This window comes from Phoenix dactylifera, chromosome 8, assembly GCF_009389715.1.
Source record: "Phoenix dactylifera cultivar Barhee BC4 chromosome 8, palm_55x_up_171113_PBpolish2nd_filt_p, whole genome shotgun sequence".
Lineage (NCBI taxonomy): Eukaryota > Viridiplantae > Streptophyta > Magnoliopsida > Arecales > Arecaceae > Phoenix > Phoenix dactylifera.
The window spans coordinates 18826094-18831349 of record NC_052399.1 but is presented as its reverse complement, the minus strand read 5'-3'; positions in this window follow the sequence as shown (position 1 = coordinate 18831349).

Sequence of the window (5256 nt, the reverse complement as noted above, 5' to 3'; positions counted from 1 at the left end):
AAATATTTATTAACTCATATAAATATATTTTGCTATTCAAAATAACCAATACGTATAAAAATTATATAAGTTGGCCATAAATGACCAACAAATGAATCGAAAAAAATATTATTACTTGTATTATTTATTTAAAAATATTGTTAAAAATTTACAATATTTCTACATAAGATTACTTCTAACCAAGCATAATAATCTTTTTTTTGCGCTATTTTTTAGAATAATTTTTCTACCAAATCAACCAAACATAATAAAAATTTATTCTCTACTATAATTATTTTTTAAAATAGATAGTCTTTAGAAACCATCAAATTATACTGATGTATCCCAACCAAACGAACCGACGACGAAAGTCGGTGGAGAGTGAGATTTCGTATGTTTTTTAGACTCAAGTTTGCACTTTGCCTTGAAAAAGTCGATAAAAGCTAGCTGCTATTTTAGTCTCCTGGGTGCATTTTTGTTGTTATCCGGTGTGCATGGTTGTTCTTAGTTTTCAAAGATAGCGATTGGTCTCCAAACGCAACCTCGGAGGACGAGATGCCCTTTCCACAAGACCGTACGCATTACATTGCATATAAACACCATGCAGTCATTAGATATTATATTTGGCACAAATCCAAGCTTGCAGAAAGATACTGACTTTTACACTAAATCGTTCACATCCATTGAGAAGCTAATCATCAGCTTAAGACTGTGTGATCGAGGTAACTTAGAATAGAATAACAGCATGGTTTTTTGTTACCTGTCAGGCTTAATTTGTGGGGCAGCTACATTCCTAAAGACATGCAAATGGCCACAGTTTAAGATAGATAATAGAGTGAAAGAGAACTAACAGTCTGTTTTGTGATTGTTTTTGGGAACTATCTCTGACGTTTTGAATATTGGTATATCATAGCAGTCACTAGGAATAGAAGATCTCATCATACCTATCACTCATTAAGATGAAGGTACATGCCCTCAGCAGCAGTTAATAGTTTAGTTAAGTGCAACATGATTCATCTCCAAATGTAATTTTTTTTTTCATGAAATCCATCGCTGTATATTTATCCAGGCGCCCTATATACTTGGAATACACCACGTAATATTCGAACTAAGAATCTCCAATTGTTAAGCAAAGAGATTTAACCATTGGAATAAGCATTTATGGGTGCTAAAACTAACATAAAGGCTAGTGGGATCAAGTCATCCATATCCATTTGTTATTAAAAATATATTATATATTCAACTAGGAGTTCACATGATGCCACCATGCATATGGGTTGTATATATCCCATTTGTTTTACATAGTAAGGACCAGGGCCTTGATTATTTATATATTCATTTGCTTTACAAGGCTTTGATTCAAATGTCGAGTAGTTTTTTTTTCCTTTTTTGTTAAACGGCATTCATATAGCGCTTACGTGGGTACAATCTGCCGAGTCAGAAGAAATAAGATGATACAAAGAAAATGAAATCTTAGTAGCACTAGTCCAAAGAATCGCTTCGAAGTGCCGAGCAACATAGAAGGTAACCCAGTCTGCAGCTCTGTTAACCTTCCGATACACATGTGCTACCTGAAAGGAACACATCGTCCTAACCAATCTGTTAATCTTCCAAATCAGTAGGTGCGTCTCCAAATCGATCCATACCCCAAATCCAATTGATCACCGTGGAGTAATCCCTCTCAAGGTATATCCTATCAGCATCAAATATCCTCCTCGTATAGAAGATGCCCTCCCACACTGTCCGAAGCTTTGTCTCAATGACAGTCAAACTGGGGGTACACCGGCCTCCTGCCATAAGTAGTTTGCCATGGTGGTCTCTCTGACCACCCCTCAACGGGCCAGCCATCTTGCTAAAGTAGGTCATCCATCCTGACCGTCAAAAGCCTCGTGTTTTGACGGAATTTATTAAGATTTCCTCCCGTGGGCCCTTTGAACCAACTCCTGCGCGTCTCTCTTTATATTTTATATATTCATTTCACAACATATCGGCACTCACCGCATCTCTCCGTCTGTCTCTCTCTCGGCTCCCACCCCTCCCCATCCATGGGCAAGTTCTTACCTTGCTTGGCTCATGGAGCCAATAAACCCATGATTTCTGAGGCCAGCAGACCAAAGCTCTATTGTTTTTACGACCTCATGAAGTTGCTTCAAAAGAGCAAGAAAGCTGAGCGCAGGGGTCGCACAACAAAGGCTAGTGATCGCACTCCGAAACCTTTCTCAGATGATCACTTGGAGAAGCGAGAGAAGAGAGAGAAGGGAGTCGTCAGAGTAAAGGTCGTTCTAACAAAGGAGGAGGCAGCTCGGTTACTATCCATGTGCATCCGAGGTGAAGAAGAGAAGACACTGACGCAGTTAATGAGCCAGCTCGAGAGTCGCCACACGACTGGGGTCGCACTCGGATCAAGCCATGGTGGGTGGAGACCGGTGCTTGAGAGCATTCCTGAGGATGAGATGATCGCATGAAAAGAATAAGAATCAGCATATATATAGCTAGTTGTGCTTGCTCATGTACAAGGCTCTTGGTCTCTAGCTCCCTCTTCTCTCTTGTTCTTCTTCCCCTCCTCCTTAATTTCTTTTCATTTCTTAGCATTACATGTATTTAGCCAATATTGCAGGGGTATGTGAGGGACATAAATGAGAGAAAATCGAATGAGAGGAGCTGTACAGATTCTCCCCATCTCATTGCAAGTGTATTCTTCACGAACAATCCCTTGGAAGATAGTCTTCTGCGCTTCGTTCTGATCCTTGTAATGGAAATGATTATAGATTTTTTTGATAGGCAAAAGCCACCTAAGATTTCATTAAAAGGATTACAGAGAGAATGAGTTACAGGAAGCAGAGAGTCTATCAATTTTTATCTGATGAATCCTTTTCTTATTTCGGTAGATATATCATTTACATAAAAATCTCCCCTTATAAAACAAGGCAGGCCTTCCCCATTTTTGCTAGAATAATAAAAAAAGAAATCACCTCGTTAATCTAATTGCTAATCAACAACAACTACCATTCTCTAGCTTCCACAATACTGGATGCACATCTACTCCCTATGGACCTCAGTCAATGGCTCCATGCAAGGCATACATAGCTACCCATCTCTCTCTCTCTCTTACAAGTGGGTTAGGAGAATCTCATGCATAGCAACTCTTGCAACCAATAAAGGTCAGAGGAGCAGTGAGGATTTACAGTGATTTGTTTAATTAATTTGATGATCCACGCCAGAGAATATCTTCTTCGTAGTTGGGTAGGCACATGCTAACAATTCTGCGAGGCGGAACTACACCATTTCCGATTGGGATCTTGTGTGAGGAAAGGAAGGTGCATCTTTCGTGCGAAAGAAGGATGCACCTTCCGTTCTGTGCAGCCAAATCCTTCTACCACGCGAAATATACGACCCAGATCGCTTGTTTGAACTATTGCAGTAGGTGTTTCTGAGTCTTTTGAACCCTCCAATAAAGCAATGACGCTTACCTTCGCTGGATGTATTATAAAATGAGGAACTTTTGAAGGCAACTTTTATTTCTTTTGAGATGACATATGTTTATAAAAAGACGAATCGTGCAGCAACAATATTTTAAATGATTGGACTCTTTCGCAACTAATCTAGACTTGGGGTGTGTGTATTAATCAAGTCTATGTTTATATAATTGGTCCTAGAGGCTTCATTATTTTAGTGCAACTAAATCATTGACATTCTTGAGGAAATTTCACAGATGACTCACTACTTCCTACTCTTAAGAAATTAGAGGGGGTTATAAACCACTCAGTTGTTCTAATAGAGAAGAAGGTTGAGCAAATACTTCTCTAGAAATTTGAAATGGAAGATTGGACAATATGATTAAAATTCTGAAGCATCTCTATGTAGGATCTAGCTAGTGGGGAAACAGAATGATGGGAGGGTAGTTTGCCATACTTTCTTGTGAAAAATGGCAGACCTCTTAGGATAAAGTTTTCATGTTAATAATGGAGAAAAGGAAAACACCTGAGCATATATGCTTGCGTGGAATCTCTCTCCCCTATCTACCAAGGCTTGCAGAAGTGTTGATTGCATGTGCAATGAGAATCGCCACTAGACACATGGTGATGTGTAATTAAGGACACGCTTGGTTTTCTAATAATGTTTTTTTGTAATTGCCAATTATTAATTATGGTTGGAAAACTTGGAAGTTGTTGGATATGTTATTGAAGACGTCAAAAGAGATACATCCAACAAAGTTGTTTTCTTAGCAAGTTGAGAAAGATAAGTTTGCATAATATTTCTATTTGACTGATAGTTTATTGATAAATGATATCACTCGAGAACAGCTTATAGGCTATAAAAACAGTTAAAATCACCCGTTGATTTTAACAAAGTATCAGAGTCGTGCAAACATCAAGTTTTGCTATTAATGTTCCTATGACGCACTCTGATGCTACTTCCTCTCAACAACGTAATCTGCCTACTTTGAATGTGAAATTGTCTGGCTTTGATACCAAGTTTTCCCATTAAGCTTTCGGGACAATTAGTGATTTTAACAAAAACTGTGTGCATGAATCAATTGAGGCATGTAGAAAAGGCAAAGCAGGATAATGAAATCCTCCCTTCCACTCTATTATCTGCTTTAGAGTCGATGATGATATACTGTTCTCTAGGAAGAGGAAACAGATCTAACTTGAATAAAAATCTAAAACTAATAAAAAAACCATAGGGAAGTAGGAAGAAGTGTTTTGAGGATGCAAAAGAGGCCTTCCTATCACCCATTTATCAAGAAAATGAAGAGGTTCATGAAAACTTACTACCGAGTAATTGTGCTTGAAAGGTGGAAAATGGGCCCAAACTATAAAGAGCCAGCCAGGCTCGGCATTGAAGAACAGTCCATGTCTGTTGTGCCAAGAGAACTCTATCTTACAATATGCTGTTAAGATTGCAAAACCATAAGAATAGTTATGATTTCAATCATTAAATTCAATTTCATGCCTCTCCAATAAAATTATGGCTCACCACGGCATTGAGAGGATATAGAACTGTGTTCTTAGAACCTAAAAGTGGTTGTTGTAAGGATAACGCTCTCTCTCACACACACAATATTTGGACTCCTGTCCCTCATGATACTACATTGAGTTTAAGCATACCTAATTGGAATAACCCAATTTTTTAGCTCACCAATGCATAGCGAGGTCTACGAAGTGAGTGATGTTAAAATAACCTTGAAGTGGTTGTTACAAGGAGCTTTAGAAGACAAACAGCATCACATTTTCTATCAATGGCGACACTGGTCCCGAGCCCCACATTAGAATG